Below are 27,091 nucleotides of genomic sequence, written 5' to 3'. Positions count from 1 at the left end.
AAATTCTTTTGTAACTACGATTTTTCTTTTGAAAACTCTATACCACTTCCTTAGTTTGAGTTCAGGCACACTCGGAAGTGCGCCCGGATCCCTCAAACCAAGGCTCTGATACCAACTTGTAACGACCCAAAAATCACGACTAAAAATTTCTTTTAAAACATTACTAAAACTAGGTTTATAAACAATGTATCATAAGTCACACATAACTTTTTAGTATTAAATTCAAAACATAATATCATTATCAGAGTCAAACATTCCCAGGCTAACTGACTATGGTGTGTGTTCTGCAATCTTCCCGAGCTCCCCTTTTGAAAATCGAGTACCTGAAACCAAAACTGAAAACCGTAAGCATGAAGCTTAGTGAGCTCCCCCCAATCTACCACATACCACACAATAGCATATAAAGCACATACTGGGCCTTGCCCACTGCATCGGACCGAAGTCCGGACTAACTAGGGCCTTGCCCCCTACATCAGACCAAAGTCCGAAGCTGACTGGGACCTTGTCCCCTACATCGAACCGAAGTCCGAAGCTGACATCGGACCGAAGTCCGAAGCTGACTGGGACCTTGTCCCCTACATCGAACCGAAGTCCAAAGCTGACATTGGACCGAAGTCCGAAGCTGACTGGGACCTTGTCCCCTACATCGAACCGAAGTCCGAAGCTGACATCGGACCGAAATCCGAAGCTGACTGGGACCTTGTCCCCTACATTGGACCGAAGTCCGAAGCTGACTGAACATAGCATAAACATATCAACTAGCATAAACACATAAACCCTGTCCGAGCCACGAAGGCATCAAACATACTAACTACTACATCAGACCGAAGTCCGAAGCTGACTGGGACATTCGTCCCCTACATCGGACCGAAGTCCGACAACTACTGCTAGCTAAACGGGCCGTCATTGTGGCCTTAGACCCGTTCCTACTGAAGGGAAACTCACATGAACTGCTAAGCTCTGCTGATAACCTCTGGCTGCTACTCGACAATCCCCTGAACCGCTGCTCCTCTAGCTCTCCGAGCTATCAATATACATATAACACTTAGTCTGACAGTCAACTAAGTCAACTCTGGTCAAAGTCAACCTTCCAGGTCAACCCTACTCGCCGAGTCCTCCTAATGACTCGCCGAGTTCATAAACTCAGGGTCTTTCTATTCGCGACTTGACTCGCCGAGTCATTCTATGACTCGCCGAGTCTAACTAGTTCCAAGTCCTGTCCTGTCCAACTCGCTGAGTCACCACCCGACTCACTGATTCGAGTCTCAACTCGAAGGGTTTGAGGTTTCGCGACCTGACTCGCCGAGTCCACTAATAGACCCGCCGAGTCCAAGGCAATCTTCAACCAACTCGTCGAGTTGTTCTTCCAACTCTCCGAGTTCATGCTTAACTTCATCCGACTCGACGAGCTGTTCATCTCACTCGTCGAGTTCCTCCTCATCTTCAAGCTACTCGCTGAGTCCACTCGAAGGACTCGCCGAGTCTATGCAGATCTTCATACATGCAGAGGACTTTTGAGTCATGCATGGACTCCATACTGCAGATCTACCCTTCCCAAGTCTATTCCCCACGTAAAGTTGCAAACTTTACGTGTAGAGAAGGAGATCTAGGCACCACACACCATAAACTTAGGGTTTGAGACAAAGGGGCTCAACAATCAACCCATAGACTGATGCTTTATGATTCTCTAGGCCAAGATACACATAGATCTGAAGTAGCAACTTCAGATCTAGGCTTCTAACTCGAAATGGCTCAAGAACTTGCCCTAAAAGCCCCAAATCCCATGATAAAGGTTGATCTAAATGCAAAAGAGGGAAGGTCACGACTCATTACCTTCAAATGCTCTAGAAGACCTCACAAACTCTGGATCTACTGCCAATTCTTGAATCCCCAGTGTGTGCCTACTTCCTTCTTCCTTCAAACCACCCAAAATGGCAAGAAAACTTGAATGAGCAACAATGGAGGCTTAGGGTTTCTGGTTCTGGACTATAGGGCCGCAACTGAGCCCTAGGAAAGAGAATCAGATGCTTAAATAGGGTACCAAGTCCCGAAATTAGGGTTTCCAAACCCAGACCTGACTCGCCGAGTCCACTTGCCGACTCGCCGAGTCGGTCAATTGCTTTACACCCGGATCCCGCTCCGTCTCGCCGAGTTTCTCCTTGGACTCGACGAGTCAACCCTCTTCAACTTAGGGTTTTTTCTTTCCTTTCTTGACCTTTCTGATTTCGGGTGTTACACTTGGCCCAAAAGAACCAAGTTGAGCGGTTACTGGCTCATTAGGCCCAATAAGTGAATCCTGGTCCAACAGTAGGTTTGAACCGGGAAGTTAGGGTTACAAGCCCAAAGTTGAGTAAATGTAGTGTATTGAATTAGGTTTAGAGCTTGCACGAGTGAGTTTTGATTCAAATTGTCGTTTTTGAGTGAATATCATGTATAACATCATACTTAGGGTTACGAGATACATCAAAAGTTAATTACACATGGACAGAATTTCCTAGCCTTAAAATACTAGTTGTGACATGCAAGCCTTTTCCAATAAGGGTCATTTTTGCCAAAATCTTCAAAATGCTTCTAACAAACTTCCTCAACTTAGGTTTGTTTCCAACAAACCTTATATCCACGGAAAGATGGCGAGAAGCCCTACGCTTCTAACAACACTCCCAAGCCTTAAAACTTCCCAAACAAAACCCAAAATCCATAAAAGACCGAGTTATCAATTTACGATTATACCCTTGGCTTACGAAGACACAATCTAACACTTGGATCACTTAAACCATAACACCCACACCTGAAAAGAGCCAAATTCTTTCTTCCCCAAGGCCCTAAGCCTTATGACAACTGATGATTGGGCCGCAACCCCTAATAATGAAGCAAATCCAAAACCGACTGTTACAGTTTCACTCATCCACGTCTCAAACTACTACTCCTTTCTGTTTTTCATTTTTTCTTATCCACCTCTCCAAGTTATACTCTTTCAACTTATTTAGTGTTTTAATCTAACACGAAACGACATACTTATAAGGTCTATACTCTAAACCAATCAACCTGACACGAAAATACACGAAAATAAATTGATTGACATGAAAATAAACGGGTTGACACGATAAAGAAACAAGTCGGTTTAAGATCAACTAGGACATAAATGATTATTCATATTATATTTCATATCAAAATCTTTCATTGTATCTAATATAACAACCATTTTACCTTTTAAACACATAAAATAAAGTCTTTAGGATTAAGATATGTAAACTGTTTCACATTTTAAACACATAAAACAAAGCCTTGAGGATTAAGATATGTAAAATATAAGGATTAAGTTAATTATATATACATGCATGCCTTACCACTTGGAAAGGTGGATATGAAAAAGTGAAAAGCGGAAAAGAGTAGTAGTTTGAGATGCGGAAGAGTGAAATTCACAATAAGTTTAAGGGTAATTTATCAATTAATAAAAAAGCCCGAAAATTTTGTTCAATTAATGAAAAAAGCCGGAATACTGGATAAATCCGCGAAACCGACCATGAAGGGTTATTCCGAAGTTTTAGCCGGTATTTTGTCATTTTTTGTAAACGAAACTTAATTTGTGATTAAATCGTAAACTGACCCAAAAGTATTGATACTTTGTTGGAGATTCCCCTTACAAAAATTAAGTAACTTTTTAAAATAATCGACAAAAATCCGTTAGGCTAAAATGACATTGACCATTTTCTTTATTGTATTTTTAGCACCATATTTTTGTTAGCTTCGGGGAGATTTTCATTTATTGTTGTAAAGTAAAGTCTTATCTTTTAATAAAATAATCTTGACATTATAGAATAATCTTTGACATTATTTTTTAAATCTTGGTTTTTATGTGCGAGTGAGTGACTCTGATTAATCCCGATAAGGTTTGAGATATTATAAAATATGAAATTAAAATATTGTTCAAATACATGACTAATTACAAGCACCTAATAATATTAAATCTAATGTTTCTAAGAATCTCAATATTTTGTTTATGTTGGAAAGGAAGATTTTGTTTTCCGAATTAATGACTGCTGATGTTGCTAATGGTTGATATGTCCGATTACTAATGATGTTATTTGAGTAGAATTTTGAATTGGGGAACCATCTAAGTTTTGCATCTTAATTTGATTGCTTCTTCTTATTCGATAAGGTAACAACTACTCATAATTAATCAAAAAATTGGATTATTAGTTGACAAAATCTTGAATGGTGTTGGCTATTCTTATGCTAAAATAATTTGGTATGAAAAGGTAGAAGAAGTGCATCGAGTTTAAAATGCTAGAAGGGTATTTTCGGTATATCACAATGAAAGTTTTAGGCGGGAAAAAAATATGTTTATATGGTTGAGTGCTTGAATGGAGCTACTCTAACTATCAACAATACATGTCTCTTTTATGTATGAAAAAGGAAACAATGTGGCACTAATTTATGCTAAAATGAGGAAATTTCAAAAAATTTGTCCCAACATGGATTGTTAAATTCACTATCTCTAAATATTATTAAAAGAGAACCTTTAATTTATCAATGAAGCAATCAGAGCCTTTGATTGTATTTCAATCCTACGTTTCCACCTTTAGATCAATATGCTGACATCATCTTCCTCAAATAGAACTCAAACATAATTGCATTTAATTATAAAATCTTTAATAATTACAAACTCTTTAAATTTAGTAATTATGTTATCAATTGAAACATATCATTCTATTTATATACAAGATATCAATTTCTCTAATTAATATAGTTTCTAATTCAACTATTTTATTTATAGTTTTTGGATTCAAAATTCAAACCCGTTTTTATTATTATTATTATTATTATTATTATTATTATTATTATTATTATTATTATTTTTGAAAAAACTCATTAAATAAGCATATTAATAATCTCTAAATATTATTAAAAGATAATATTTAATTCAACAATGAAGCAATCAGAGCCTTTGATTATATTTCAATCCTATATTTTCCACATTTAGATCAATATGCTGACATCATCTTTCTCAAATAGAACTCAAACATAATTACATTTAATTATAGAATCTTTACTAATTATAAACTCTTTAAATTTAGTAATTATGTTATCAATTAAAGCATATTATTCTATTTATGTACAAGATATCAGTTTTCTCTAATTAATATTATTTCTAATTCAACTCCCTTATTTATAGCTTTTAACTTCAAAATTCAAACCCTTTTTTTGTTATTATTATATATTTTTTTTGAAAAAACTCATTAAATAAACATATTAATAATTCAATTATTAATCTATAAAATCTAATCTAATCTCATTAAATCAACACCATATTTTAGAGTTAAAATTAAAGTCAATATTATTCATTATTTATCTCTCAGTATATGTCACGTAAAATGAATCAGTATAATGGTTTGAATTTTAAAACTAATTAAATAAACAAGTCAATTAACTAGAAATTTTGAATCAATAATATCTTTTTTTTTTCAGATGAATAGCTGAAAATCTCCAAGATGATATCTTAGCATCCCAATTTTTTAGAAGATAATGATTTCCTTATTCAAAAACACTATACATATGATTACATTGAAGTTGTTATTTTTACGATTTTGGATTGAGTCCTACGATTTATAATGTTCTTCTTCAATTGTCTTTTTCTCTAATTCTTTTTTTCATGTTCTTTCTTTATTTTGTTCTCCTTATTCTTCTCCAATTTCTTGCATTTACTCTGTTCTTATTACCTGTTATTACTGTGTTTTTGTAAAGAGGTTATGAAAAAAGTAATCAATCTACTTTAAGAATATTAGTTTCATTAATTTAGTTACCGAAACAAAATTATATCATTTTTTTTAATATGTTGACCTATTTTTCTCATGAGAAAGCCATAAAAATCGTTTTAATGCATGATGGCAAAAGTGGTGGAATGGACCAAAAACATAAGTTTTTTATTGTTACACTCCAACTTGCATGAACAAAGACATATCTTCGTTCAAATATTTTCAATAATTCTTTTACACACATCATTATAATCTTCGGTTAAATTTTTTAATTTTATATTATTGAATTTATTTATATCAATGTTTTAGTTTCAAAATAACTTTAGAGTACAAGACTTTACCGGTATGGTATTATTTACGTTATTTGATCGTGATACAAAGAAACTTTTGGAAAAAACCGCACAAGAGTTGCTTCAAAAGTTTAATGAGATTATCGATATTAACATCATTTACATAAAACTAATTTTTACTTTTTTCTATCTATTTTTATAATCGTTCATTTTTATAGGAGGGTAATATGGAGATTTATCTATCTGCTTTGAATTTACTTTTGGATAAACAGTTGTCGTTCAAAATTCAAATTTCATATTATAATTTAAAGAACAAAGTTGATGGTTATGCAATCTCAAACTTAATGTTGATAATACAATTATTGCTGAATTTGAAATATTTTTTTTTTAACATCAAACATGTAACATTCTTTTACAAAAAATACTACAAACACTACACTTATTAAATTTCATTTTCTACATTTCAATTGATCAACCAACATATTTCCATGTACTACAAATGTAGGTGTCGGAATCCGATTCATTTAATGTTTTATCGACAGTATTCGAATCTCAAGACACATTATGGAGGTTGGTACACCGAATAAAGTCAATTCATAAAACCACTACACAACATGTTTTCATCAAGCAGTCGCATTATGTTGTGATAAAACAAAGATCAAATAGATCATTTATGTTAAAAATTAATGTATTAAAAAACCAAATTGTTCTAATAAAAATATTAAATATTTTTATTTAATAAGTTTGGTTCAAAACTCTAAAATGAATCTAACTAACATTTTTTATTAAAAATTCACCAAAGACAATGTCACCCATTAATGTAATGTGTATTTAATTCATGTTCCCCACGTTTAACGCGTGCCATAATCTAGTTATCTCCTATATCCACAACTTTATATTGTCAACTTCCAATTCTCAAGCATAGACATTTAGGGATAATAATAATTCAATTATGGTCACTAAAGTTTGTCTAACAACATTGAATAACCATTTTGTCTTTCTCCAATGGGAGTTTGAGTGATTCATCCAACAACAATATACTATCCATTTTGTCTTTCTTTAAGTTCATCGAAAACAAGCAACAGAACCTAAAACTTTCGTACACCCAAATCATTAACGTAAAATCAAACCCTAAAGTTTTCACATACCCAAGTCATTACAAAACAAAATCAATAATTTACACACCCAACTCACTAAATCGGCCACATAATATCCTGGATGAAATAATAAAGATTATTGGCTACTTATTTTGAGGTTTTTGAATGCGGGAAAGAAGAACGTGGAATTTACCAAAGAGAGTGAGACTGTGGTAACACGGGATGATACTTAGACGATTTTGACCCTTTCTCTCCTATGTGTAGAATTAAATTCAAAATTGGCGAGAAAAGGCGATCGAGCTCAAAAGAGGTCAAGGCGGTCGGACGTTCCCCTTCCTCATGAATACACACTTTCTCACATTTTCACATAAAATCAAAATCAAATCACTACATTAGATATAACTTAAGAAGTATTGAATAGACATAGAACTTGTAGATGAGGTTTCATTACGTAGGCATGAGCATGATAACTGAAAACCGAACCAAAACCAAATTAACCGAAATAACCAAATCATTTTAAAAATTGTTGGTTCGGTTTCAAATTTTTGTTAACCGATAACTAACGGGTCGGTTATGGTTTTATAGGTGAACCGAACCATTATTAACCGAACTGCTAACTTTATATTTTAATATATAAAAATTATAGACTATATATAAAATAATATAGTCAAACATATTTAAGATCCATTAAAATTTCAAAATATAATTCATTAATCCTTACTTATTAGGAAACGAACGAACAATCAAATCATCAAAGGCTGATCACACATACACACACAATCTATCAATCAAGCCAATAGTTAGATTATTCATTAATGTTGTAATTCCCAATCGGCTAATTCTGTAATTTGTAAACATTATTCACAATTAGTTTAATCTTCACACTCATAATCCTAAATGAATGTTTCTCACATCGTTAATACTAATCAAAGATTGTTTTGACTTTATAAACCAATCTGAATGATTTTTTGACTTAATCACATTGAATGTATATGAGTGATTGAATTTTTTTATCCAGATAGCATATAATATAAATGTTTGACTATTTTATTTTATAGTTTTTGATTTAATCGCATTGAACGTTTATTAATGTTTAACTTTATTTTAATGTTAATATCAATTATCAATATATGAAATTATTAATGTCAATTGTTTTTAAATTTTTATATTTCAATTGAATGTGACTATTTGTTATCTCATTCTGAGTATCAAAGATACACATTTTATTCTATTATTATAAATTAGGTTACAAAAATTGGCGTCGATGACTTTTTTGTATTCCGTTTTCATTTTTTTTATGTGAATATACTTTCACCATTTATATTATTTTGAACATTATAGTTAACAAATATTAACCATTAACCAAAATCGTTAACCGATAAAAACCATTAACCATAACCAATATTAACCATACCCAATGGCTACCAAAATTCATTAACCAATCATAATGGTTATGGTTCAGTTTTGACCAATAACCGAACCAAACCGCCCCATATACATCCCTAGACATTACCAGTGAAGTTGAAGAAGAAGGTATGCAATTGTAGTTTATAGGAATTGGTTTGGAGATGATTTCATTTTAGAACCCTAGCTTCCTCCAAAAATGTTGATTTGTAATTGCTTATGAGATTTGGGTATTTCAAAATTGAATTAGTATCTAGTTTCCAAAACCAAGAAGACGAAATTAGAGTAAATGGAAGCGTGATTTGAGGAAGGGGTAAAAGGTAGAAGAAGTGCATCGAGTTTAAAATGCTAGAAGGGTATTTTCGGTATATCACAATGAAAGTTTTAGGTGGGAAAAAGTATGGAGAGGGCTTAGAAGATGTCACGTGGCTACTAAGTACTCTTTTATTAGATTAGGAGAGGAGATATGTAGTTGGATTTTTTTTTAAATAATAGATATATTTATTTATGTTGTCTAATTAATATGGTTATGGATTATAATAAATGACAAGGCAATTTATATTACACGATTAGTTATTTTAAATTAAAATTTTTAATCAAAATCTGCATCTAGATAGGACAATTCTAGCTTCAGTCAATTCTTGTCGGTTCTAGTTCTTTCAGTTCCGGTCCGGTTTGGGCCGCTTCTAAAACTGTGCTCATAGTATTGTGTTTCATAATCCATAGTCGTCTCAATATGGTGACATTTTTAGCAAAGGTCACTCTTTTAGACTGTCTTTTTGACTTCAGATCTTAGCTTGAACATTTGCTATCCACTTTACTATTCAAACTGCTGAGGGCTTTTTTTGTATTAATATTTATTAATGAAATTGTATTAGCCCAATAGTATGCAGATTCATGCATGTAAATCATCTATATATTATAATAAGAAGAAGAGAATTTGATGGGAAAATAATTTGGTACATATCAAAAGATTTATCCAATCCAACCCCTAAAGTGGACGGGTACAAACCGGGTTTGGGTTCAAGGTGTAAAGCAACAACAGTTACCCGTATCGCCTGTTTGACCAGGAAGATAGATACATTGACCACGGGTCCAACCACGAGGGTTGCACACTTGGATGCAAAACCCATCCCCTACTCCCATTTTGCACGCCAAATATGTACAATACTTTTTTCCATCACCATTGCCCTCCATACCTGGTGGAGAAAACAAACTGTATATGATATATGATGTAATATATATATATATATATATATATATATATATATATATATATATATATATATATATATATATATATATATATATATGATGTAATATTAATCTTCATGAAGATGGTCGATAATTGGATAATTTGTTGTATATAACAGTAAAACTTACGTCACAAACTGAAATATAGCTTTAATAATTACTAAGAAATTGATATTCTTGTATGAATCTATAAGCCGTTGTAACTTCATTATTATGTAGATAAGTAACTGGTTTTTAGAATAATGACAAAAGAAAGTTTTAAAACAAGTTATTTACCTTTAGCTGTTGATGCAACTGCGGCTCTAAGAACGAAAAGAATGATGAAGAATTTGATTCCATTGAATTTTTTCTCCATCTTTTTTGTTGACGAGGGTGGCGTATTTTTTATATATTAAAATCAATTCTTCTTTTAACTGTTTTAGTGGTGTATGTAAGTTTTGAAAAGGAAAAAATGCGAATAATAAATGAATTAGATTTGGCTTTTTATTATTTATTTTTTTTATAAATGTAATATGTGTCTTTATAAAGATCTTGATTTTTGTAACTTATGATTAGTTAATTTTGATGAAGATCTTCATAGATTGTTTGTGAAGATATTTTGTTATTAATTAATTTTTTTATATATTTTCTATAAATATATAAAACAAAGAAAAATTATAAATAATAGTATAGTTACTGCTTTCGAATAATGGTTATGGTCTTTGGTCCAGTGGTATTAAAATGTTGAATATATTTCTTCTAAAATATTAAGTCTGACATTGATAAAATGAATATTTTTAGGATATCTTTACTATATTATTAAGTATATTGAAAATTTTAAGAGGTATAATCTTTTACAACAACAAGTACCATAATCTAATTCAAATACCACTAATCTTTATTTGGAGAATATCAAACTATTAATCATTACCAAATGCAACAGACACCATGAATTGAGGAGATGATTATGAAAATCAATTCTAAAAAATAAATATTAAGCTTTGTATACAGCTCAATTAGACATAAATAGACCACTAATTAGTCCTTACTAAAAATCAGATGTCATGAATTGGAGGTAATTATGGGTATTAATTATGAAATTTTGAATCTATTTTTTAGATCCCAAATTCCCCCTACATTCTCATATAAATCACTAGGTTATAACCCGTGGAAACCACGGTTGTTATTTTTATAATTATTATATAGGCAAAAAATAAAATAAAATATCAACAAAAAAATAATGCTTAATTTTAATTGTAAGAAAACATGAAATAATATGAAGTTTTATAAATTACAGCAATGTTTTTTCAAAGTACATAGGTATAAGTTGTAAAACTGTTTTAGTTAACAAAAAAAAGGACAACAATATAAATGGTATTGTTGTTATTAGCCAAAATAAGTATAATTTAATTGAAACAATGAAAGGGGTAAAATGGTCATTTACTTTCTATGTGTATAAAAAAAATAGTTTCATGGGCAAAACAGAAAGAGCATTATAGTTTCATAGGCAAAACAAAAAATAGCCTTGTACTTTCATGAACAAACCAAAAAAAAACATTGTACTTTCTAAGGTTAAGACGTTATTTGTAAACTTAAACTACAATTAAGAGATTGTACTTAAAATACAATGCTTAAATAAGAATAATGAGAAACTAAGACATTGACACTTGTTACTTTGACAAATACATGAGTTCATAAGTTGAACACACTATGCAAATAATGGAAAAAAGAAGTTGACATGACTAAAATTCCTCATAGATTCAAAAAAGAACAAAAATTAAAATTCATTGTATTACTTTTAAAAGCATGTTTTCGTCTAAAAAATTAGAAGAAAAGCTAAGTAATGACAACTCAACAACTTTATCTTGTAGTTTTGAATACCAACTTGTAGATTTATGGGACTCCCAATTGAATTTCTAACATAAAATTTCAGAAACTGCACTTGTTCCCGATCTTATTTTCAAATTGGCTCTTGCTTCCTTGGATTCCGATTCTGAATTCTTTCTAAAAGACCGAAAAGGAACTTCCAAAAAATGTTGTAGATTCTTTTGAATTGCCACCATCAGATTTCTGCAACATGTTAAATAGGTGTCCCAGAGTCCCTGATTTGATTGAAATAGATTAGTCAATCAACTTGTTAGAAGTAACAAATGTGGATATGAAAAAATAATGAGAAACCTTATTTGGAGGATTTCCTCCTTGTAATTTTGACCTCCTTTTAAAGAAAATATCAACATTGTACAAACCTAAAGTCAATCATTGTTCAATTAAGATAAATAATTTTATTCTTTAAGGAGATATTTGATATACAATGTTATTAGATCCTAGAGTTTTTATGACAACATCCTGTCAAAATCTAACTTGTAGAACATAAACACCATACCTAGATTTAATGTGGAACTAAGGATAAATATTTTAATCAACGTGAACATCTTGATACTGACCTGATTAAAACTTCCAATAAATCACGCTTATGCACTCTATTAAAACCAAAACTGAATCCTTGCTCCAGAAATAAAGAAAAATAAATAGACATGTGTGTATGTGTGTTTCGGTACCGAAGAGACAAAGAAACAAAGGGAAGACCTGATGTTGATTCAATGGGGCATTTTATCAAGCATTTGGCATGCGTTGATGAAAATGCTAATCATACCATAGAAGAGAACGGAAGGGGTTGCAGTTATTTTCAAACCATTTATTATCTACAACCTAACAACAATAAACGCAATACCAACAAAAAAAATGATTAGAAAATAGTAATCTGAAAACATGTAAACCTTATAAACATACCTTTAAGGAAGCCATATGTGGGGTTCAAAAATCAACATTGAAGTTAAGAATCAAATCGCATTACCTGTGATTCAAACCACATTTACGAATTAAAAAATAAAAGAAAAAAATCTAAAAATTAGACCTATACAATACAAAGTGGTATTATAAAAAAAACAAGCCTAAACAAAATCAAAGAGAAAAACCCAAGAAATCAAACCTAATAAGTGTTATATTCTTCGTCATTGTCACTCCTCAATTGATTTTGCATATGCGTTGAGAGTGAGACTGTGGTGTCTTTGGATGGTGGCGACTGCGACTGGTGGTGATTTCATGGTGATCGTGGTGAAGGATAGTGATGGTGGATGAGATTATAACTTTTCTTAAAGACAGAGAGAAGGAGAGTTGTAGATGGTCGATCTATAAGCCATTAGAGGGTTGGAAAATAAAAGGGCAGATGTGAAGTACCGTTTTCGGATCCTTAAACCGACTGCAGGGATGGGAAGGTGGCCAGAAAGTTGACTGTAATTGGCGTATGGAGGCTGACCATCAAGGCGGCCAAAAACATGGAACCCTTGCATATAATATAGGTACATGTATACGAGAGAGATAAATTCCTCGGTAGGATTTTAAAAATGGCGAAGGGGAAATTGAACGGAAAATATTGAATCCCAAAATTTAGGGAATCAGTAAGGAAAGAGGGGAACAAATCGTATAATCATGCTACAATCACGCATAGTTAGAATCAATTTCAATTTTTGAGGGACGAATCCGGAAGAAAGAATAGGCGGGAAAATAAGTGATAAGATACTACAGGAATGACACGTGCAAACAATGAGATCTATAAAGAGGACACATGGCGTTTAAGGGAGGTTTATATTAAGTATGGAGATAGGCTCCATATATAATCAAAATCAAGCAATTAAGCAATGCATCGACGAAACTTTGCTTAGGTTTATCATCTCCTCTACAATTAATTACTCTCTCATTCGTATATCTAGCTCGTATATAATCAAACACTACAATGTCACAAGACTACATCATCATTGCATACAACAAGTAGAAACAAAAAAAGAGGTGGTATACACATTCGTAATTTAAATTATTATTACTAACCAACTTTTTTATTCTAAATATTTCAATACTCTTTCCTATATGAAGCTCAAGTAGAGTTCAACATTTCATCTTTCGATGTTTTAATGGAATAAAAAACTTGTTTTTACAAAATCCAAAATCGCATTGGTGGTTCTAAAAAGTTCTTGTTTTTCACCTTTATTGTCATAGTTTTTAATAATGTTTGTATATTAATCATAGTCATGTCCATGTGTTAACAAGAGTATTTTGCTTTTTAATAAAAATATTTGGTAACTAAAAAAGAAAAAAAAATTGTTAATTATTAATTGTAATTTTTTACAGAAGAAAATGTATACCTTTTCTCATTTGAAATTCAATATTTTGTTGTACATTAGGTTGCATATGTTCTAATTATAATTCCAGCTTATGTTTTTTATTCCACAAAATTTTGTTTGTTTACATATATTTACAAAGTATAAATAAATGGTCAAAGAATACTAGTTTATAAAGTAGAGGTTGTTGTGATGAATAAAACTTTGTATTGTTGGTTATAAAATCAAAATATTTTGTGGTTAGTGGTTTGATTATAATTTATTGAGTGGCATTTTGCATTTGTAAGTGAAAGTCAACATATATTTAGATTGTCAGATTAAAAAAACAATTTGTAATATTGAATAAAAAACAAACTGCAACAAAAAAATTGAAAAATTAAAACCAAAACAAAAAAACCAGTGTACTATTTAAATGTTTTTTATCGCTTTTGTGAAACGATGCAAAAATCACACCGTCTAATTATTTTATTATTTATATATAATAGAACTTTTGCACAAAATTTGTAATTATTTTGCAAAAATAATTTGTGATTGTGGTAGAATTTATAAAATACAAATACCGAGTACTTTTGTATGTAACTAATTAAGTTGATTCACATATCAACTTCATATGTATGTGTTCTTATGTGTTGTATTTTGGTTGCATATTATCTATCTTTGTACATATAGATGAGTATAAGTTTATATATTTATTTTCGTTGCCATATTGAAACATTAATATTAATATATTTTTATCATTTTTTTTAATTCTCAAATCGATGTTTGAGTAAATTACACGAATCGTCTCTCATGCAAGTGTCAAAAAACACATTTAGTCTCTATTTTCAAAAATTAACTTGGATCATCCTTTATATCGAAGAAAAGTGCACGTTTCATCCCTTGTAGACATAAAATGACTATATTGCCCTTTTCTATTTATTTTTAATGTTTTTTCAATATTTTTAATTATTATAAAACATTTTATTTAAATTATGGGGCCCACCTTCTTCCTCCCAATCTCTTTTTTTTCCTCGTTTGTTTAGGTTACTATATAATTCACTCACTGATCAGTGATAACAAGATCAAGAATAATTAGTACGCAGGTGGGGTTTCACATAGAGGATTGATTAAAGACAAAGATAGTAGATCGGGGTTCCACATAGATGGAAACTACACAAACACTGGTTTCTACTACCCAATTACAAACCTCTCCCCTATTTTTGTCCAAGCCCCATAAGAAAAGTGTTCCTTGGATTCGCCATCGACTTCCTCGTGGGCAGTGTTTCCGTCGTTGTGTCCAAAACCATTGTTGCACCAATCGAACACATCCAACTTGTGATCCAAAATCAAGATGAAATGATCAAAATTGAGAATCTTTTTGAAACCTAAAAGAGAATTGGAGAATGCTTTTCATGAACAACTATAGAAGAAGGATTTGGTTCTTTATGGAGAGAAAACACAGTTTATTTCATTCGTTACTTCCTCTACTCAAGCACTTAGCTTTGCAATCAAGGACTACTTCAAGAGGTTGTTTAACCTCAAGAAAGATCGGGATGGTTACTGCAAGCGGGCCGTTGAACCTCGGTAGTTTGCATAGAAAAGTTTGACTGCATCCATCTCCACTCGAAACCCTAAATCTAAGGTAGTTATCATATGGATTTGAACAAAATCGATGATCAGAACAGGAGATCTAGAAACACAAACCGAAGATCTGGAAATGTAACCGTTCGTCAACATTTTTGCTACAGGAGATAATGGTTCCAATGGGGGATGAGGTTCAGAAGGCGCTTTTGGGCGTCGATAGTGGTTGGGTGATTCTGATGGTTGTTTGGAGCGGTTAAGAAAGAGGAAGATGACAATTGACGATGCCTTTAGTGGGTGTTGAGCACCGGTGATGTATTGGTGGTGGAGAACCGGCGACGCTGGTTAGGGTGATTTAGGGGTGATGATTCCTGAAAGCTTACCAGGGTGGAGTGGTAGTTTAGGGTTCTTGAAAGAAAAGAGACGAGGAACAGGGAAAGAGATGAATGTGGGATCAGTTATTTAATAATTTTTTTTAAATATAATTGATAATAATAACTGCCTGAAAATAAATCAAAAATAAATTGACGAGGGCAAAATAGACATTTTATGTATGATAAATGATTTTAGGGACAAAACGTGTAAATTTTAACGATATAAGGAACGGTCCGAGTTAATTTTAAAAAATAGGGACTAAACGCGCAATTTACCACCTGTACCAGGGACGAACCGTGTAATTTACTCTTGATGTTTTGTCACTCCAAAGAATCAATAATAACAATGTTCAACTTAAATGACAAAGGTTGACAAAACATATTTTCTTTAGTTTTCGGCTTGATTACTCCGTCACTAATTGCTACAAATTATTATTATAATTAAGTTCACCTTTTATTTGGTAATGTAATTCGTTATATATACATAAATATGAATAATATATATTATTTTTTTGATCAAATGTGTAGACAGAAGAAAATGAAAACACATGCTCATTACTACGTCTATATTTTTAAGTTTTTCGATTTTAAAAATGATCCAAACGAAAAACCTAATCTAACTATTTTGTTTTTAAGGTCGAACCAAAATGAAACAAACTGAACTATATAGAAAAATAAAAAACAAATCATAGTGAAGAACCAACTTTAAAAACGAAACAAAAACCAAGCTCTATGGTTCATTTTGACCAAAAACGAAACTTAAACGTTGTAAGTTCATTCTTAACAATTTGTATCTCGTTGCATTGCGCGGATACACAACTAGTGATTTAGTGATGTGTGTTAACCATTATATAATAATAATAATAATAATAATAGAAAATACAATACATTAAATTTTAGCAATTTTTAGTAACAAAGTGTTTTTCTTAACCCAAAGTAAAAGCGTTGCATTTTTTCAGGCAACGAAATATTGTTTATTATATTCTAACTATAAGAATAGTTTTGCATGTCATGTATTCCTATACTTTCATTTTCCCGTTCAAATATGTATCTATGGAGCAATTTCTTTATATCATTAGTTTTTATAACATCTCCTAAAATCAACAATAAATTATCTACCAAATTGCAATAAATCAGAAAACAGTCAAACCCAAGGAGGCTTCATAGTTTCATTTGTTTCATGGACACTCCGTTGACTTGCCACATCCCCTCTCGTCTACCTATGTTTTTTTATCTCTAACTTCTATTTCTCTTTCTCTTTCTTCCACAAATGGTTATACGTTCGACCTTAGGGGGTGTAAATGATCACAAGAAACCCAAGACCGACTCGGAAAATATTCGGAATCGACTAAATTTTGAATGAGCAGAGCTCGAGCTCGAGTACCTTATCGAGCCAAGCTTGAGTAGAATAATACTACGCCTGCAAGTTTCAGATAAATATGATCGAAGAGCTATCAACATTTCTTGGTCTCCAAGTTAAACAATCTTCTAATGGCATATTCATCAACCAAGAATAATACGTTCTATACCTTTTAACTCGTTTTTCCCTTGACAAATCCACAATTGCAAAAACCCCATTGACCTTTGTTACAAGATTTACGCCGATCTCGATGGCAAACCTGTAGACTGGAAGATATACTGAGGCATGATAGGATCTCTTCTATACCTCACAGCTAACAGACCTGACATTATGTTTTCCGTATGTTTCAATTACTAAGAGGAAGAGTTGTTAGATGGACATCAAATAAACAATCATGTTTTTCTACTTCAACCATCAAATCATAATCCGTTGTCGCCGCTAATTGTTGCTCCTAAGTGTTATGGATGCAAACATGACCTCAAGACTATGGATTCAGAGTTTCCCAAATTCTTATCTTCTGCGATTCCTCAAGTGCAATTGCAATTTCCCACAACTCTACTAATCATTCCATGACAAAACACACAGATATCCGCTATTACTTTATCAAATACAATATCCAAAAAGGCCATGATGAACTTCACTTTGTGAACGCCAATGAAAAAGTCGTGACGTCTTTACCAAATATCTTGATGAAACAAAGTTTCAATATTTCTTTGGTCAACTAGGAATGTCGAACTAGATAATATCAATCATTAAACCCTAACTTTTGTTGTGTACATAATTTCTTTTCCCTGTATTCTCTTGTCAAAAGAAATTTTTCACAAAAAAAAACATGTTTTTCTTCTTTAGTTTTCAAATTTTCCCTCTTATATGGATTATGCACTTATATCGTTTCACTATGTCTCATCTTTGCTTAGAAATCCAAAATGACCATGGATCCCTGATCCTTCAACTTGATAACCAACTTAGCCTTAGGCCCTGTTTGTTTTGGATCTGACTGGCCAGGTCAGACAAAAATGTGTGACTCGGTCAGCTCCATGTGTTTGATATAGCTCAGTTTTGCATATGTCCAGGTCAACAATGTCTGACTCACTCATACCAAAAAATCTTGCTGACTGAATCTGATTGAAATCCATTCCACCATTACCCCTCAACCAGCACCACCCTCATCCTCCTTCCCCACACATCAAATTAATCCATGGAAAGGAAAAAAAACACGAAAAGAGGCACAAAAAAAAAAGAAACACAAACAGAGCTGTATCGATGCTTAAGAAGATTAGGGGAAGAAGACAACTCAAAATCATAATTAGGCAACTTTGGTCCTTGAAGATACCCATCTTGCCCTAATCTACCACAACTTTAAATTGTCTTGCATAACTAATTTCTGGAAATTACTAGTTGGACCCTGAAACTTTATAATCAATTATTATTATTATTATTATTATTATTATTATTATTATTAAATCATCAGGGTAAAATGGTCATTTTGCATCAGCCAGCACATTCAGTGAGATATACTATCAAACATCATGGTTTCTTACCCAGTCAGAATTTATTACTCAAACAAACCTTTCCCAGTAAGCACTTTCTCAGTCAGCAACTATCAAACGGGGCCTTACATTCCTATAAAACGAAAAAAAGTATATACAAAGTAAGCAGGCAAATAAATAAAATACACTTACGATTCAAACCTTTTGAAAACTTCAAGCATCATGATGTCAACAATTTTCAAGTCTTCAAGATTCAAGTAAAGACATAAGATACCTAAGAAAAAAAAACAGCATGCAAATCAAAATTAGAAGAACAAGTTTCAAGAAAACCAACAACTAGGAGAAAAGACAAAACAATAATAAGATGAATTTCCCACCAAATAAAAATAAAATCAAGGAAATGACAAAAAGTGACGAAAAACCAAAAGTGCAAATCACTAAGAGAAAACGAAGACCTTTCACCACAAAATACCTCAAGCAACCAACTCTTCAAATCATCAATGTAGTTGATTTTAAACACCTATCATATCTTCAAATCAATTGATCAATATTAAGGTTGTACCATGTAAGCCGTAGATGCCAAGACGAACGATTTCCCAAGATATTGTAGCATTCATTATTGAAGACTCATAGCTGCTTAATGCAATGTGAAAATTTTAAGCCCATCTATATTTATTTCTCGATGGAGAGGGAATGAATTCTAATGACATGAATGAAGAAACCCACTAAGTAATGCCAAAAACTATAACGTCCCTGAAATACCAAGTAAAATTTTCATTTTAAAATATACCAAAACCATTCAATGTCATTTCCTCAAAAGATAACAGAGTGATAATTTATTGTTTCAAAACATCAGTGTGAAAAACATCAAAACAGATAATGTGGAAATCTCAAGTGGACACGATGCAATCAAGTTTGGCTCTTCCTTTTGTTGCAAGAAGTACCTAAAACATTTTAACTTAAAACCGTAAGCACAAAGCTTAGTGAGTTCCCTAAGATACCTATAACATCCAAAAAATCACGATAAAATTTTTCATTTTCAAAAGACATTTTCATAAATCCATAAATGATCAAACATTGTTTTCGAAACAAAACCATAGAAATTAGAGTATCAAAAATCATCTCTCAAAACATAAACTACCAGGAGGATGTGTACGATCACACCTTCGACTTGTCCCGGTCATATAAAGTATTGATGTGTGTATAGCTAACTACATATTTCTAATACTTTTAGCTACAATTATGCTTTATATGGAACAAAAGATACTTAATATGTTTAAATTATGTTTTGTTGCGGTGAAGACTTACTTGGGACAAAAGGAAGCATTCAGGAGCTGGAAGTAGGAAACGAGAGCTAAAACAAAAGAAGAAAAGAAGATGACTGAAGACCATGTCGTGGTGAGATAACCGCGACATGGTGGTTGGAATATTCGCAACCCATATGCTGACTTGGCAGACACTAGATAAATACAAAGACGACGTCGTGGTGGCGGTCAACCGCGACGTGGTGGCCAAATTTCCGCAATTATAAAATCCTGGATATTAGGTCGAAATCGGAGGCATGTATTTGGTTTTCATAGGTTAACTGCAAATAATGTAACGCCCATGTTTCTGGGCTAAGCATTAACGATGATGTAATAATCTAGGTCAACCATTGTAACCTACTTTGAAGTAATATGAGTATTATGTGAATTACGTGAATTATGTGCTTCTATGTGATTATATACTTGTTTGCAAAGATATAATAAAATAAGCGTCAAAATAAGATTTTAGGTAAGCCCGATTTCGATAAAGAAAGTTGTAATGGTCGTGACAAAGATTCTGGAGATATAAAGAACACCGAACTCCAAGTTATAACAAAGAAGTTATGGTCTGTCAAAGTTTCGCGACAGAACCGGCACGACACTGCGTGACGAAAATAGTGAATTTACGATAGAATGATTTTCAGCCTTGGTGATCTAAAAGAAAGTCGTAGCATATGAGAGTGTGCATAAAAAGAATGCCTAAATCTGACTTTGTATGAGGAAGTTATGATTTTTCTAAGTTTCAAATCAGCAGTGCACAGCCCAGAGTTCGAATTATAGATCAAACAAATTTAACCGACACAACGTAAACGAGAATCAAAGACCTCATCAATAGGAGCTCAACGATAAAAAGACAGACGAAAACAGAGTTCGTATGTAGAAGTTATGAGTTTTACACGGTCGGAGGTACGCCCATCGTACGAGAAGATTACGCCCAGTGATCTCGCCTTGCATGGTCCGAAACGAGCCACGTCGATCCATATGAAGAGTGACACGCGTTGTACGATCCTCGCTCATACGCGCCGTGTACGCAGGTACGCCCAACGTACCGAGGAATTCCCGCGTACCTGAAGACTACTCCCAGCATAATCTGAAGTCCATCGGCTATAAATAGAGGTCTGAAGCCATGCGTTTTTCTCACATCTTCCAACTTCTCTTTCTTTCTCTACTCTCTTTATATATTATTTTAAACCCCCCTGAAAGCCTAGGAAACCTCCCTAGCATTAGAAGAAAGCCCCGGAGCGCCCGAAGGTTCCGAGAAAAAGAGTTTTTTGGTTTGAAACTCTGCCCGCGTAGAGCCCGATTTTCAAGCAAAACTCCTGGTTTCATCAAAGAAGATTATTTTAAGAAGCGAAGAGCTACCCGAATCACTCCTTATCAGGTGAGTGCATGGTCAGTTGGTTACTTTCATCTTACACATAGATATTAAGTATTTTATATAGATTACGTGTTATGTGTGTGTGTGTGTGTGTATATATATATATATATATATATATATATATATATATATATATATATATAACCTGTTTACCTAAGATGTATGTTGGATGAAGATTTGTACTTCTTTCTTTTCAGATCTGAACTTTATCTTTCAGATCTAAACTTTTTCTCTTTGATCTGAAACTTTTCCCTTCATATCTAAACTTTCTCACTTCAGATCTAAACTTTTTAGATATAAACTATATATATATATATATATATATATATATATATATATATATATATATATATATATATATATATTGTACTTGAGATCTATGCTGGATGAAAGATCTAAACTTCTTTCTTTTCAGATTTGAACTTTTTCTTCAGATCTAGATTGTATAACTATTTTATGATTTGAAAGTTATGTTGGATGAAAGATTTAAACTTTGTTTTTCAGATCTAGACCTTTTTCTTTGGATTTGAACCGTATGTGTATTTTCTTAACAGATCTAAATTTTTCTTCAGATATGAAACGTATATGAATTTTCTTTATGGATCTAAACTTTTTTTTAGATCTAAACTATATATGTACTTTATATCCATGAATATGTTGGGTAGAACATGAGTAGATGAAATAAGTTGATGCGTGATAAAAAAAATGAGCTGGAGGATGAGATGAAAAAGTGATATAGTTAGTGAGATGATGGTGAGGGGTGAAAAATGAGAGAAACCTTTACCCAAACGATGCCCCTGTCATCTAGCAGAGTATGGATGACAACCATGGACTATTCTACACGGTCCGTGGAACACTGGCTGGCTCGCTACCTGTAGGCGTTGTGAACGACATGTTCACCTGGTGTACTATAAAAGCCCATTGACATGTATTGTAGGTGGACTCCGCAAATAGTATTGTCGATAAATGAGAGCTATGGACTTAGCACCCGTTGGATGAACACTGACAACTATGAATTTAGTGCTTGTTGTATAAACCCTGGTAAAGATGGACTTCGTGCCTATTCCTTAAGAAAACCCTTAGGAATGAGTGATAGATGATTCTTAAGGTGGATCCTTAAGAAATAAATAAGATAATAGGGATGGGTAATTTGGTTAATTGTTTGATGATGAAACTTAATAAATTTATAATTATGGGTTGAAAAACCTGTGTACTCACCAGGTTTCCCAACCTGATCCACTAAGTTTATTTGTATCACATGTGTCGATATAAAGCTACACCACACCGAGAGATTAAAGAGATGTAGATCACTAGTGTAATGAATGCAAGTTCTGTTTATGCTTATGTTTCTATATTGATGTTGACATCCCAGAGTTTTAAAATGAATAAAATACATTTCCACAAAAATGATTTGATTCCATATTTATCATGTTTTTCTGGGAACAAATTCCGCAACACATTTATTTAAAAAGTTACTCTGATTTTATTATAAATCATAAACAAAATCAGTCTTTTCTGACCGCGAAAAATGGTGATGTCACAAATAATAACCCTTAGAAAACCAGAATAAGATCGAAATTGAAGTGAAGCACAAGATAGAAGAAGATTTAGTAGGAATTCAACATTGATCTAGTTGGTTTGCTTATTAAACTTATTTCTAACTTATTTTACTTATATTTAATGTGTTTTTCTGCTACAATGAGAGGCTAAACACCTTTTACTTTTGTTTGGTGAAGATGAACTTGATCCATATGAGTTGATTTCAATTATTGGATGATTATAGTTGATTTTACTTGTGTTTGATATATATAAACCCTAACAAGATTTTGATGGGTTTGAGCCAAAAGAACATCCTATGTGCTCATGCAAACCTTAAAGCTTGGATCTAGGTTTCTTTATTGTACATGAAATTCATCCAAGACTCAAGAACCCTAATCTAGCATATGCATCTCGAAATTATCACATAAAAGCAGATCTAGATGATTACCTCTTCTTCAATGGGTGGAATCATCTTGTCTTTGGAGCTTAGAGTCACAAGTGTCACTCCTCTAATGGCTTACAAACACGACAAGCAAGAGAATGACTTATGAGAAGGAGGAGGGGCACCAAAAACGTCCTAGGGTTCTTCCAAGTGAGTCCACCACGTTTTTGGGGCCATAGGGGTCTTTATATAGTGAGGCTATTAGGGTTTTCAACTAGGAAACCCTAATTTGACTGCTTAGCCCCTAAGCAGCCCATGAACTCCCTTTAGAACACCACTTGGATGATTTCTTATGGGCTTCCCATAGAATTCAGCCAACCTATGTTCCAAGGTGATCCATAGCCCAATTGAAATTATCTTATAATTACAATTCCAGTCCCCTAAGTTTAATTAATGTCTTTTAGTCACAAAACTAACTATCAATTAATTCTTGACTAATATTAATTAAACAATATGATTTCTCCTTTAATATATTATTCATATAATATATTAATAAATCATAATTAATCCTCTTTCTCCATAAATCATCCTATCAAGTTGCTTTGGTGAAGGCAACCCAAAAGGACCATGCATAATCGGGTCAAATACATACCAAATATAGTTACGGTCTTAAACACTAATCCAACAGTCTCCCACTTGGATAAGTCTAGTAACTATAATGTAAGTACAATCTGATTAGCTATCGTGGCTCTCAAAGATGCTGTCGAACTCTGATCTTATTAGCAACCTGTCCTTTAGATAAGGGATCATATATTCCTCCATTCTAGATATCGTACAGACTGAGACATGGATTTTAATCATTCTCTTTGTCTATATGTTGTTTCCAGATTTCAGATTTATGACGACTGACAACAGACTACAATTGAACACATCAACTCAGTCCCGGCTTGGCCAAGCGCTTAGGGTGTCATCACTAAATCATCTAGGGGCCCACATATATCACTTTTATCCCACTTTGGGTAAAAGGAATGGGTAAACTTCGACTCAATGCTCGCTTGTACTCACTTACCGAATCACACACAACAATTTGTTTTATAACACCAAGTTATTGGTGTGTTTACATATTATCAATGTGTAACCGACTCGTAAGATACAACTCACACATCTCGATTTAAAGAATATAAGATATTATCGTCTCACCAATCACTCGTGATAAAATCCATGAAACGATCAAGTGAGCGTGGGTTTATTCCAATACTCTAATCTTATAGCAGCACTCACGAACTCTATAGCAAACTTGTGTTATGACTAAATGCTTTAGTTAGTCTACAGACGGATTCATGACAATCTTCATTCATTCCTACTTCCAAAGAATGAGTGAATGTGGAGGGTTTGAATAATCTTATTATTCAGGAAGTCAAAACATGCAAAGTGAAGCACAAGAATAATACTAATCCTATATGGCCCCAAACTATTGAGTATAAATAAAACACCTTTTATTTAATCACCATATTGATTACTCATTATTTGTTGTTTGGGGTAATCAACTTCTTACTTGAATTATAACAACAATTGTCCCATGCTCTTAGCATGCACACTACGTTTACCTATGGTCCTCACCTTTTGAAATAGTATAATTAAATAACATTTTCAATCACTTTCATATTTCCCAGTCCTTACTACAAGTGTGAGAATACCAAATTCTTCCCACTTATAGAATATGTTAGATTCTAGCATTTTATGCAACGGTCCTTTCGTAATATCATAGCGCCAAAGTCACTAAGACTTTGCCAATGAAATTACAAAGTGCTTTATTGGAGATTGTTACAAGACAATTCCATATTCATGAAGTCTCACATTTAAAGTACATTCCTTTGTACATCCTTCTTGCATAGAAGTTTCTAATCTAGACATAGATTCTTAACGTCCAACCCCCAATAATGAAACATTTTCATATTTGTCATATGACAACTCATTCTAAATAGAGTCTTATCTATTCATAATAATGTTAATATGGTCCATCCATGACTATACTTCCAACTATCCACAAGTGACCAATCTTTGGCGAACCTTAGATTGTCCTTGACAGTTGTTTAATTATTTTAGTCAAATCCGGTTCTATTCCCTTTTTCCCTCTAAATGCCATAGGCATTTGGAAAATTTTAGAACGGTCGAATATTACAGCATATGTAATCGATCCTATACCCGAAGTGTGTGGGATATGATTCATAATGAAAAACATGATACTTTACCAGTTTCTTGCTATAATATTGCCATAATATTTCTATTTTCCGTGTTCTCAAAATTCGAACTATGAAGAGGGATGTCGTAATCATAATCGAACTTTGAGAATGCAAATAATAAATATATCCTTGACTAAATTCAATTAAAAATTTCTCGATCTAAGCTTTTAGATTGGAAACGAAGTACAACATTCTCTCCCTTAATTATAGCAAAAACAACTTTTCAACCCCTGCAACTTTGCAAAGTGAAACTTTTGTTTTTTCTATAATTAATTTTGCCAACTTGCGATACTTAAATAATAATCATGCTCCCACTAACATGATGATTATATCCATTCCAGCATAACATTTATACTCCCACTAGCTTTGACACGTATTCAGAAAACAATTGGTCTTCTAAAAGACAATACTTATTGACTTCCAAGGTTCATATTTCCAATACGATGTGCTTTGATAAGCCTTTTATCTAAGCTTCTCAAACTCACACACATTTCCTTAGACAGCTCACATGTGTATCTAAACTAATTCAGAACTTATATTACTAAGTCCCAAATGTTCAGACTAATTGCGAAATCTCACAATTCGAACTACTAATTGTGTATACCGAAAGGAGTCTTCTTGCAAGGGATGAACAAAACATGAGAAGGTCTTGATAAGCACAAGGTCATCTAAAAACACATTAACGCACATTTACAACTAACGATATAAGGGGTTTTACTAATGTAGCCACACTACTAGCAACAATGACGGTTGTTGAATTCATTCCACCATTCTTGTTTTTCCAGGGATAATCACCTTGTCGCGTTCCAATTGTCCTTCTTCATTCTCACGACTACAGATATAAGAAGACATGGCTATCCTAGTGGAAATGCTAACAACAATGAAACCCTAATTATCAATTAAGGTAAATACCCCAACCCAACAAGTCCAAATAGCAAGATAAATCCTTACTTAGGTACAAGACCATTTTGCCCTTCTAAGTCCTCAATCCCGCATATTTGACCAAAAGTTAAAATGGTCAAAAGTCAACGTTTAGCCTTTTGTTGACTTACACGCGGTATACACCTAGCTCTACGCAGGGCGTAGAGCCTTATTTAGAAACATGTGAAAATCAGGCTACGATGGGTGTAGCCCAGATTACGCCTTATGTATAGTGTCTATTGCCAAACTTCATTTTAAGCACTTAATACATTAATACCTTTCACACAAAGCTCATATCAAGTCCTAATAACTTCATAATTGATAAATTTTGGATGGTCCAAACAACAAGATCTAGTCTTTAAATCTTAAAGGGACGAAAAATGCATCTTTCTTAACTTAATCCATCAAGTCCAAGTCTCCAACCTTCAAATATGAATCAATATGATATTTAGATGGATTAAGTTTCCAACTTTATACATAATAAGGTCACAAAGTTTCAAGATCTAAATTTTATGCACTAAAATGACCAAAAATGCTAACACAACTTGCATGGCTTAATGAATAAGCACAAAAGTACAACTTTCC

The sequence above is a fragment of the Lactuca serriola genome, chromosome 9 (assembly GCF_051521515.1).
Source record: "Lactuca serriola cultivar US96UC23 chromosome 9, Lser_US96UC23_V15, whole genome shotgun sequence".
NCBI classification, from domain to species: Eukaryota; Viridiplantae; Streptophyta; class Magnoliopsida; order Asterales; family Asteraceae; genus Lactuca; species Lactuca serriola.
The sequence above is the reverse complement of the archived record's forward strand: the minus strand, read 5'-3'. Positions refer to the sequence as shown.